A 13,077-nucleotide genomic window follows, 5' to 3' on the forward strand; every position below is an offset into this window, starting at 1 on the left:
TGTCAAATGCATGAAGCAGAAATATTTACTGGCAAACCCTTGCAGAAAACCTCTGTCAGAAATGGTAGACCCGATTACACTAGGATAAGGTAGGTAAGTTTAGATACCTTTAAAAAGAAAATGTAATGCCGATCTCGACATGTTTGTTATTGTACTAGCTGACCCGACAGACGGTATTCTGTTCTGCGAACTGTCAAATATATAAAGTTGAAATATTCGTTGTTTTTCAGAAATTTTCTATCACTTTTTTAATTTTTCATTCCATAACCTTCTACAAAGTATTAGAAAAAAACTTTTAATAAAATTCGGCTAAATTTTTTTTGTCGTTCTCGAGTTTACAACTTAGCAGCGCGATTAGCAATTCATTTTTATAAGTATAGAAATCTCTATTCTAACTGTGATGGTCATGAGCTAACTAGACAAAGGTATTTGGCGTTTATAATATTATAATTATTATTTTTATATAATACTAGCTTCGTTGGGCGGTAATTATAATTTTTTTGATGCAAATATATGTATAGTAAAGTTTTCATTTCACTCGCATTTTTTCGACTTGATTTACATATGCTATTATTTTTCACTGAATTTTTTGTTCAATAACAACAAAATATAGCCTTTATTACTCCTGAATAGTGTAGCTTTTTGTTAGTGAAAGAATTTTCATGATCAGATCAGTATTTGCGAAGATTACCCCTATAAACAAACAAAGTTAGAAACTTTACCTCCTTATAATATTAGTATAGATTAATTTATTAAATAACGTATGTAGAAGCAAGTATTGTAAGTACAACAAATTACAAATTGAATGCTTCAGTAGATTTATACACAAAGCAATTTTTTATACATTTTGAGTTTCAAAATATTAGTAGGTACCTATACTAGAAATATACCTAAATCTTTTTTATCCATGTACTTGGAAACGAAATCGATTGTTAGCGTTTTAAGAAACAAGAAGAAAAGCTCTACCGAATCTCTCCTATTGTTGTTGTTTCTATTTATGTATTATATATGTACATAGTTTTCAATGAACATCAATTGGCATTAATATAATAAAATACTTTTAATCTTGAATTTCTTATAAACACGAAGTCGACTACTACTCGTATTACAGCAAGCGATCGTCACACGTCAAAATATAAGAAAATGGAAACGAAAGTGACTTAGTGAGTTTAACTTATTGATAAATTGATGAAGTAAAATCCTAAGGACCACAAAAAAGCGATTTCTGGAATATCTATAAAAACAAGAAAGATAAAAAAAGCAAAGATCAATAATTTTACTTTATGTTATAACTCAATATTCTAAAGATGATATTCATGAGTGAAAACGTACAGAAATAGTATTTCTTGCGAATTTATTGCAAAATCAAAATTTTCTTTATATGATACTAGTTAAAACTATTTTTGTATTATCGTACATTATGTTACTGTAATGAAACTGTAACAAAATGAAAATAACTTAAAGACGTGCTTGCAAACAATTAATTTTATAAGATATTTTCTACAACGATGAAAAACATTCTTACCAGAATTCGTAAACCCTAATATTTCCGTTACAGATTTAAACCATCTGCTCATTTCATTATAAATTGTAAATAATGTAACAAGTATGTTTATAAAACAACCATCATTTTCCAAGATGAAAACCGTTTGCTTATTTTAAATAGAACATTTTCTTTGGACATTTAATACGAGAAAAAAAGTTAAGTTTTCTTTACAGGTATTTTATTATTATAATTGTAGGATCACTATAAATTATAAGAGAGGTATTCGAAATAAACATTTTGTGATGCCAAAATGACGTGACTACAGGCCTCACATATCTAATAAATATATGCCTGCGATGCGTTCGTTAGTTAGTAATTTGTTATTGCATAAGTATACTTAGATGAAAGCGCCAAAATTCTGCGTAGTATCTTCGCTGAGAAGTATTGCTTGTTTATCCTATTTGAAATGAAACAGATTTTATTACTAATGTTTATCGGTCTAGAAATAGGTTTTTCATGTATTTTTAAAAGTAAATAACATGCTTTGTTTTTACTATTTCTACTTGTGTAAATATTTGTAATCATCAATAATTACATCACTTGATGTAACGTTATAAGTAGGTATGTAATAGTCATTTAGTGTGATTTGTTGTCAATGCACAGGAGGTTCGATTCCAAACTGCATCCCCTGTAATTTTATGGATTCATTAAATAAGTTTTCATATAGGGATTAAGGAAAGTATTATATTTATACTTATAATATTTTTTACAGCATGACTGAGTGCAATAAAAAAGGTGTGCTAGAAATTTATTATGGTCTGTTAATATCAATTATATCAACAATATTATTTTCGCCAACAACAAAAATATAGTTTTCGCCAGCAACAATCGATTTAGACTAATTCTGAATAACTGTACGTGGGGAAGAAAAAAAAGCTTATGGATTAATGGTAAGGGGTTAATCGTTCGATAAGCATATCACTTGGCGGAGCAAAAAGAACAAATTTTAATCAACATTCTTTGATAGAATTGAGTGCAAATTTATATCGCCGCAGGTCTAAACTTATTGACCCACACCAGTTTTTACCTGAGTTTATTTTTATAACAAGCAATACTTTTTTTTCATACTCTACGTTAAATAAAATGAGCGCCAAATCACTGTATCGAATATTAGTTTATATTGAATAATTAAGACTATTTCATTTTTTAGTTAAACGCGTCTATCTTCCTTCGGATAAAGTTTTATTGACTTTAAAGCAATAGAGCTATTTTATTTTTGCGCGACGACGCGTTGGCGCAACGGTCACAGCACTTGTTTGTGGATGTTACGCTGGCGGTTGCGGATTCGATCCCTGCACATGACAATACCATTGTCTGGGTGTTAGTGCAGTCCTTGTGGCTCTCCCCGCCGTGTGATGTGATGGTAATAGGTAATAATTTACGTGATGGTAAACACGTAAATGACTACTAAGTAAATTGTGTTTTTAACGGTACCACTCAAAATATATAGGTAGCAACCTATATACAAAATATTGATAATGTGTATGTCTGGATACTGTAACAATACATATTGTACATACAATGCAGATTGTACCTACAATTTTGTTTTTCCTATATGATTTGAGCTAACCCAAGGTGCGGGTGTAAGGAAACTAGCGATTAGGATTATTGTCAGACTGGACATCGTGCTGTGTAGGCGGTATCTTTAATGTACTTATATTATATTGTGTACTACTGTCTACTTATACACAAATAAACAACGTCCAAATAAAGCGCTCATTAATGCATTTAAAAAAATATATACAGTATATAAAAATATACTATATATAAGAGAGATACTAAATGAGATGTATTTGTCATGTATTTTTTTAGTGTCTGTTTGTAATATTAAAATAAATTATAGTTTAAATAAAAAAAAAAAAACTAAAAACCCCCGCTTTTATAGCTAATCGAACTAAAAAGTAGAAAATAATTTTTAATTACAACGAGTTTAGTTGCATTTTACTATATTTTCATAACTTTTTACTACGTTTTTATATCTCTCCGCACAAAGATAGTTGCAAGTAGAATAATTGTTACATTTAATATATTAAGCACACCACGATTTCTACTCTGAATTTAATTATTCTCTTAATAACTTAAATTTTATTATAATTTTATTTTGAAGTAATTAATTATGATTGATTGTTCGATTTTCTACTACTGTAATATAAATTCTTTGTAATAATTTTTTTTTCTACTTTTTAGTTCGATTAGCTATAAAAGCGTGGTTTCTGTAGTTTTTTTAAACAATTATTTATTTTTTATTTTTTAGTTCGATTTTTTATTAATTATTTGCGTACATGTTTACAATAAAAGAATAACTATTCTGCGCGGAGCGAAGTCACGAACTTACGCCACGCGAAGCGAGCGGAAAACAGCTAGTAAGGAATAAACAAGGTAAAAATGCAACTAGTTCGAAAAAGTATCTGCCTCCATTGTGCTGTTCCGAAAGCCCGAGCGAAAGAGTAACTCCGAAACTGCAGGCATGCGCAGATCGCGTGCTAGCTTTATCCTTCTTACTTTCTTATAGATGATCCACGAAATAAATTATTAATCCTGCTTCAGTCTGCAATATCCCACTACTGGGCATAGGCCTCTTTCCCATGTAGGAGAAGGATCAGATGTTAATCCACCACGCTGCTCCAATGATGGTTGGCGGATATATTCCCTACTATAAGTAAGGATCGCTATCAAGTGTACATGATAACAACCGGGATCGACGGATTAACGTGCTCTTCGAGGCACGTCGAGGAGACCCACAAGGACTGCACAAACACGCAAACCACGGCAAACACCTTTATGGCCAATACAAATGTTTGTCATGTGCGGGGCATGTCGAACCCGCAACCGCCAGCGCAACAGGTATAATCAATGGTTGTGACCGTTGCGCCAACGCTGCGTCATTATTGTTCATTTATTAATCTTGGCGGCCCTAATAAGGATATTGGGAAACTGTTATTGAATTATTGCATTGTCATCGATTCTTGAGACGTGTACAAAGTTTCAAATTAATCAAACTTCTGAAAGTTGGTGAAAATTATGCTCAAAGATTCCATTGGGTGGTCAAACGAAAACCTATCATTGTATTTTTATACGCTATTTCACCTGATGATGAATGAAATGAAAATGCAGTCTAGGGTGGAGCACGCTTACCTAAAAGTAACCTATTCACTCCCAACCTAAAGATAGATCGATAATTATCGATCCTATATGAAAGGTACACAGGGTGATACGTTTCGTGACACGAAAAGGACTCAGACGGGTACTGGACATGCGCGTCCACAAGCAATACACAGCCCGAAGATGGGCAGCAGCGTCTTCGGTGCGACAAAGCCAGCTCTATGGTCACCAACCCACCTCCCCAGCGTGGTAACTAGTGGCAACACATATGAGTTCACGCCATTTTTCGGCGCGAACTTGTGGAGGCCTATGTCCAACAGTGGACTGCGATAGGCTGAAGTGATGATGAAGTGGTGATCCACAAGCTTAGCAGACGACACTAACTTTAAATCTAGTTTGGGAGGAGAACTATTTGTGTTTTGTTAACGAGGTAAATCTGCTGTGAATAACAATGCCATTGAAGCTGCTGCATCCATGTCTACGACTCGAAGTCGTTCTCGTACTGTGTCTAATACGTTTTCTCCAGAATCAGTAAGGCCATTTTACCTATTGGTAATTAATGAAGCCGTTAAGAAAAAATAGCCTACTAAACAGACGCTAAATCAAATCAGCTGTTTAAGTACTGATACACCATTAGTAGGTGTCATATATTGTTTGTACAATGTAATATGTGATAATTACTAGTCATCGGAATTTAATATGTTGTTTTGTGGGTACTTGTACTAAAAGTTGATTAAAGTACGTTTTAGTAAGTAAGTTTTAACAACAACAAAAAAAAAAACTATGTTAAATTTATTTGTAATATTTTTTATATTACTAGGTTGGCAAACAAGCGTATGGCATACCTGATGGTAAGAGGTTACCGTAGCTTATAACCTGCAACACCAGCAGCACCGCAAGCATATTGTCGATCTTATTCACGACCCTCCCCAGAAGCTCTTGCCACTTATACACTATTAAACATAGGAACACAACACTACTTTAGAGTACTGTACTAGTACTTAGTACTGAGTACTTAGTGTGATTTAGTTGTGATCTTCTGTAGATAGAGAGTGGTACTAGTGTACAGTAGTCATTGTTTTTGACGAAATTCTCCGAAATCATAATACTTTGATTCATTTTTATAACCGACTCCAAAAAAGGAGGAGGTTACTCAATTCGACCGTATATATATATCTAATACTAGCTGACCTGGCGAACTTCGTATCACCTTATTTTTTTCTGAAATATAATAATAATATAATATATCAAAATAAAATATAGCCTATCTTTTAAGTTGGATCAAACTGCACACGGTGTGCAAATTTGACTAAAATCGGTTAAGTAGTGTAGGAGTCCATTGAGGACAAACATTGTGACACGAGATTTATATATATTAAGATATAAAATTCTCGTGTCGCGATGTTTGTAGTTAAACTCCTCTGAAACGGCTTGACCGATTTTTATGGAATTTTGTGTGCATATTGGGTAGGTCTGAGAATCGAATAACATCTATATTTCATCCCCCTAAATGTTAAGGCTAGTCCACCCCTATTTTTTTTTAAATTTTTAGATACATTATTTATATTTATATATGTCTATGTATGTTCGGGGATAACTTCGTCGTTTATGAACTGATTTTGATAATTCTTTTTTGTTTTTATTTTTGATGGAAAGGGGATATTCCAAGTGTGGTACCATGATAAGGAAACCAGGATCTGATGATGAAATCCCAGACAAATCGAGGTAAACCCTCGAAAATCGTAGTGACGACTAGTGCATTTTTAATTTTTTTCGTCTACTTACGTTGTATTTACTTGTCGATGTAATTGAAGTCGTTTTTTTTCGTTTGCGAGCAAACACAATTATGATGATCGGTTTTGAAAGGTTGAGAAGAATGATACTACATCAAATCACATAAGTTAAAACTGTGGAATATTTTTTAAGCGAGATATGTCCCTTAAAGTAAAATTGGTCCCAACTCTCCTAGGTCTCCCCTGCATTATTTGGCATTCGCAGCACGAGGTCGATGGTATCGAAGCGCATCCGTAATAAATAGCTTGACAACGAGGAATATGAAACAACTTTATAGAGAAATACTGATACTGCAATGAATCAATTATGTGTAATTATCATTACGGATAGGAGAAATAAAATAAATAATTTAGTTACTTTCATCGTACGATTAATAATTTTAAGTGAATATTTGTTATATATTACATTACGAACGTGTTGTTTAACATGTCATCGTATTCTTGCATCTAACTCTTAAAGATAAATGTTTTAAGCTGCTGTTATATTCTTTGAAAATTTTTGCATAATATACTTATTAATGTAAAAAGTACCTGAATTTGTACTTACTAACTTAACTTATATCTGAGATTATTCTAGGTTTAAAGCTACAGACAAAATAAAACAGGCCCAGAAATCAAATGGGCCCCAAAATAACTCCTAATATATATAAATTGGAATATTGAAAATGAGATGCATGCGCTATAGATGTGGAGGACGAGACCTCTGTCTCACACATCGGTGTGGAGTAGCAGTAATAAACAAGATAAGAAAAGAGTATATCAGAGAAAATATGCAAGTGCCGCAATCGATGATTAATTCAAATCAGAATTGGTGGGCATACTATAGGAAGATAAAGAATTAATGATTGGATAGATAAAACTTGATAGTACCTATACGTGAAATATGACTATGAATGAAGTGACCTGTGCCTAAGATCTTGACCTGACGGTCGACAGTAGATAGTGGTGAAATTGAATGTATTGGGCTGGCACCAAACCCCATAGGCACAAAGTGGAATCAAGGCATGAAAAGTATAATTATAGTTTATAGAAAGCGAAATTATTCCGTATCTCTATGTAAGCCTAATTTCGTTCTTCCTTGTGCTAAATTGTAAATCTAACATATAATACGTTGGGCTGTAATCGGTTCACAAAATTTCGTCGAATCCACTAATATCACTACATAGTATAAAACAAAGTCGCTTCCAGCTGTCTGTATGCTTAGATCTTTAAAACTATGCAACGTATTTTGATGCGGTTTTCTTTCGTAAATAGAGTGATTCCAGAGGAAGGTTCATATGTATAATACATAAATAATATAGTAGAGACACACTGATAGTTTAAGAGAGGTTTCTAATGTGATGTCCTAAATTAACACATTTTTTCGCTTACATTGCAAATATTTATTTTATATTAATATCAGCATTGCACCCGTGCGAAGCCCGGGCGGGTCGCTAGTATATACATAGTATGTTCTAATCTCTGTTTTGTATTTCTTAATCATAATGCACTGCGCGAGAATATAATGTTATTTAATATTTGTTACCATATAAATAATTCTCTTTTAGATAAAAACCAGGCTATAAATTATTAATTTATTTATAATTTCATATCGAAATGAAATATTTATTTCGAACCAGTTATATGTCGGCGCCTTAGTCGTATACATCAACACTTACCAACTTAGAGACTGCTTATTCACATTTAAGCAATTATTACTTGTTGGTTAATACTTATTTGACCCGAATGTACAGTATCTGCCTTTAGAAATTTTGCTTTTCTAAGAAAACTACGTGTACAAAAGTTACTAGTATACATAGTGTTTTAGTCTATCACATTGCCTTAAATACTTTTTATATAGTTCTTAATTTCTAATATTCGTTTTTATTAAATAGAAGAATTGGAGGTTGAAATGGGTGCTAGTTTTCAAGTATTAAATCTCGGAATCCGTGTTTATTAGGGAGATATAATCGTGCATTTGTGCTTTTTTCGGTGTAGAGCACAAACAATGCAAAAAATAAGCAATCATAAAAAATAGTCGCATTTAAGTATATCGTTATGTATTTAATTTGCATTTATGATATTTATTTGATATTCTTTAGTTTTACAAGTTTCATAACTATTTTTTAAAGTATTTTTACCATCTCATTTTTTATTTTTTGATACCTAACTTATTTTTACGTCAAGATTCGTTTGGCTTAGAATATCAACCAAACACAGGACAGACATCCTTACTATTTACTATGAAATTAGGTAACTTAATTTTATTTTATTAATCGTATTTAACGCTAAGTTTAATTACATTATTTTCTGCAAATATTTCTGCAAACTTGTATAAGATATTAAAAAAAACACTATATGTATCTATATCCATTTGTTTGTATCAGCAAAAGTTGTATTTTTAAAACAAACTTAAACATAAGAAAGCATCAGAAATATTGAAAAACAAAACAATGATACCATAAGCTCTATGGATTTCATATCTAAGCAATATGAAGATGTGAAAGATAAGCTAGCTAAAATGGAAATTGACAGGAAAAACAATTTAGTCTACATCCAGAACTTAGAACAAAAAGTCGAAAACTTGGAGAGGGCACAGAGACAAGCCAGTATCGAGATAAGAAATATTCCAGAAATAAAAATGAAGGCCAAGCAGGATCTTATGCAACTAGTTAAAAAAGTCGGAGAATCTGTAAATTTTCATGTGGAGGAGACTCAAATTCGCGACATTTTAGTAGTCTACGTTACTTTTTCGTGTTTTTGTTTGTAATTAATTGCTTGGTATCAAAAGTCATTAATATCGTTCCGTTACTTTATATAACTACAAATTTTGAAATTTGTCTTTTTTTGTCATTACAGTTATCCATAAGGTCCTTAAATAAGAGTTGTATCTTGTTTGTGTACACTAAACATATCCTACTAAAATACCCAATCACCGTTCATCTAATCACACTCGCCCATTCAATCAGTACAATTATGTCCACCAACCACCACACACAGCAACGTAATATCAATACAACACACAAACCTTACCTGGCAGAACTGTCTATCCTATCAACAAACTACACACCGCCTCTCAGTCTTCTCTGGCAACATACACAACTGCATAATTCTCGCTACATCACATAATCTTTGTCTGCCGCAACAGTTTTGTGCCTTAAATGCACAAGGGATTACTATCACTTCCAATGGCTGATCAGATAGCAAATATATCCTGAGACATTGATTCTTGTCGTGTATCGCAGTCTATAACATGTAGTCCAGAAGCCATAACTGCTTACATTAGTTCCCCTCGAAGTTTCATTTCAGTTATGCATATGAATATCCGCAGCCTAGCATGTAACTTTGATGATTTGACTGTGCCTTTGGAAAGAATCTCCATATCATGTGATGTTCTTTTGTTGACGGAGTGGTGGATAAGTAAAATGTCAACCACTCCAGTGCTATCAGGGTATGTGTCCAAGGTTTCAACTTATCAAAAACAGAACGATGGCGTTGTCGTATATGTAAAATCAGATCTGAAACATAGTTGTAAGCTTGAAAGTAATATTGGGGATGCAAATAGTTTAATCGTGACTATCTCCAACGAAATTGTTATATACATCCCCTTCATATACTAATATAGATAATCTTTATGATGGTTTGGATAAGTGTTTGACGTCCTTAGCATCAGCAAGATCGGTTGTACTGGTTGGAGATATTAATGTGAATATTGCCTCAAATAGCACTGATTTAAACCGACATAAATATTTGGACCTTATTGCATCTTATGGTCTGATACCAACGCATGAACTTCCGACTTGTGATGGACAGTTGTCTTGATCATGTTTTACTGAGGTTAGAGAGATATTCCAAGACTTTTATTCTCGATTCTCTGATAACCGATCATGCTCTCACGGTATTTGTCCTGGAATGCAATATAAAAAGAAGTCAAGCTAAAGCTACTATCTATATTACCCTAGTTTGTTGCAGAAGTTATCCTGTACAAATTTCAATCAAGTGTACGAAGCTAAAAACGCGAATCAGAGAGCTAATGTTTTCATCCATTTAGTGTCGAACGCCATTTATAAACAATCCAAGTTAATACACGTCCCACATCGATTGCGAGCTATTAAGCCGTGGCTTATACGTTGTATTAGAAATCGTGATGAACTACACTAAAAAGCAAAACTAAACACTGCTAATGCTATACAAACACTCACATACACCAGATTCCGCAACTTTTGTGATAACCTTTAAAAAAAACTAAAATGAATATGAAGCAGAAGAATTGAAGAAAAATAAAACTAATCCTAAAGGGATGTGGGACCCCAGGAGGCTTCTGAGCTTCTGGAAGGAGCTGGGCTGGCTGAACTAGTCAGCCCACTTTTCACGCATAATGGACCACCTTTGCGTCTAAATGCGGAAAATCGAGCCCAACACAAATACAAATACAAGGGATGTGGGACACTATAAATAGAGTAGTCAATCTGAGAAATCCACAATCAGCACCAACAGAATTGTTAAATCTTGATGAGAACCCTCATATTTCACTTAACTTAGTAAATAATTATTTTGCAAAAATAGAAAAAAGCTCTTGCGGATGAAATACTATCTAAAAGACCTAATTGCATTACTAACATAGTGAACACAACCGCACAACTCTCTCAGATTGACTCAATGGCTTTATTTGACGTGGATCAGAGTGAGGTTGAGACCATTATTAACAACCTTAAAAATAACTGCGCTACAGGTGTGGATGAAATTTCAACTCAAGTTTTCAAATTATCAAAGATATATATTATTCGTCCCTTGACGCACATCTTCAATCAATGCTTTTCCATAGGAACTTTTCCAGACATTTTAAAAAGGGCTTTGGTGCATCTCATCCACAAAAATGGCGCCAGAGACAGTATTGGTAACTATAGACCAATTTGAGTGGTGACACTAAGTTAACATACGACGATTATGAATGTCACTGTCCTAGCTTAACTTCTACACCTAACACAAAATATCTTGGTATTATTATAGATAAACATCTCAACTGGTCCCTACATGTACAGGCTTTAACAGCACGTGTAAGAAAATTGATTCCTATCTTCTATAAACTTAGGATGTCTGCAGACCGTGACATACTAATGAATGTATATTATGCACTTGTTCAGACCCTGCTTCAGTATTGTGTTGTCACATGGGGAGGCACTAATATTACTACGCTGCTACCACTGGAGCGTGTGCAGCGTGCGATTCTCAGTTTTGTCTAAAATACCACGAAGATATTCCACAGCACTCTTTTATTGTGAATGTTCTGTTCTCATTGTCAGGCAGATATTCATCATGCAGTCAATACTTCGTAAGCACAAAGGTTTAATATATAATCCCTCTCAAAAGTGCAATAGGATTAGGGTGTGTACAATACCGCCACATAATACATCTCTTGCAAAACAGCAATTTTATATCATTGGCGCCCACCTCTACATAATGCAAATAAAGTGAACAATATTTTCCCCCTTAAAACAATGCATTGCAAAAAAATTATTCGCGGCTGGCTTCAATCAATTGATTTTGTCGAGACTGAAAACGTAATTCATTATAAAAAAAATTAATGTTTCTTCTAACACACACGCACATACGCACGCTCACACGCACATACGCACGCACAGACGCACGCACAGACGCAAGCACAGACGCACGCACAGACGCACGCACACACACGAACACAAACGCACTCACACACCCACACATACCCACACACACACACACACACTCACATAGATATGAAGTAAAAATGTGCACACCCGCACTCACTTTATTACCCCCAGAAAAGAAAGTAATATTGTTTAAATACTAATTTTATAATATTTCTCAAGTAGATTTGCACCTGTTATGTACGTAATGTATGCTATGTCTCATATTTTACAGTAAAAGACGCAGGCAGCTGTATCACAGTCTATACTATTACGGCTGCCAACGTTAAACTGTTTAAAATGTGAATACTTAATGTGCTGTAAATTGTTTTGTTAAAAGGAGTGAATAAATAAATTATTATTATTATTATTTTGCGTCTACTTACGTTGTATTACATCTCGATGTAAATTGAAGTCGGTATTGTTTTGTTTGAGAGCAAACACAATTATTAAAGTATAATACCTTAAGATAGCCCGTTGAAGCGGATAGTGGGTTATACGAACATATTCGATCCAATTAATCAATCAGTCAAACGCATAGGTCGGTCACCCGTGATTACGCCAGGAACATACCGTACCGCATAAATGTTGAACGTTAAGATTATCCTATCAAAAGCGGAACCAATAAAGGATTTATAACACAAACAAAGTATATGTTGAAAAAATACGTAAATGTTGAAGTTAAGAGTCCAAATACTAATCGAAATATTAATCTCTATAGGTCCGTCTGTATGAGAGCAGGTTTTCTTAGAAACGCTGGTTCATGTCAGACAGCTCGACGCCGCATTACAATGGAGTCATATTTTTTGTTGCCGTGAAGGCAAAATGTCTCTTTCATAAGGCGATAGAAAAAACTTACCCAGACATCGTTTAATAGCTTTGTTCGAACATCTTGCCGCTTCTTTGATGTTATATATTTAGCTAAGTCACCTACCTGCCCTTTGTTAACTAATTTAGATACCGCATAGAATCGCTGTTATAAGACATTTAT

The 13,077-nt window shown here is 33.7% G+C and overlaps 1 protein-coding gene across 1 annotated transcript in view; it reads left to right on the forward strand.

The window, feature by feature from the left end:
- Positions 1–13,077, forward strand: part of LOC123668765 (SPARC-related modular calcium-binding protein 1) — a 32,342-nt gene that overhangs the window by 6,345 nt on the left and 12,920 nt on the right. The window lies entirely within an intron of this gene.

This window comes from Melitaea cinxia, chromosome Z, assembly GCF_905220565.1.
Source record: "Melitaea cinxia chromosome Z, ilMelCinx1.1, whole genome shotgun sequence".
NCBI lineage: Eukaryota > Metazoa > Arthropoda > Insecta > Lepidoptera > Nymphalidae > Melitaea > Melitaea cinxia.